The sequence below is a fragment of the Penaeus monodon genome, chromosome 25 (assembly GCF_015228065.2).
Source record: "Penaeus monodon isolate SGIC_2016 chromosome 25, NSTDA_Pmon_1, whole genome shotgun sequence".
Classification (NCBI taxonomy): domain Eukaryota; kingdom Metazoa; phylum Arthropoda; class Malacostraca; order Decapoda; family Penaeidae; genus Penaeus; species Penaeus monodon.
Genome location: NC_051410.1, coordinates 8,884,642 through 8,884,878, shown reverse-complemented (window position 1 = coordinate 8,884,878; position 237 = coordinate 8,884,642).

Below are 237 nucleotides of genomic sequence, written 5' to 3'. Positions count from 1 at the left end.
GACACACACCCCAACCTACTTATTTTTGCATAAGAAGTAAATAGCATGTGATTTAGAGAATATAGGGCATTAGAGGTGTATTTTGAGGCCCTGAATGTTTTATTGGTTCATCGAGCATTCCATCGAGACGCTAACAGGGGATTCCTCAATCAGTCTTTTCGTATTTTCACTCTGTCATCTTCTTTTTCAGTCTTCCGATTTTCCATTAGTCGGGCATTCGCTGTGTTGATTCTAAGG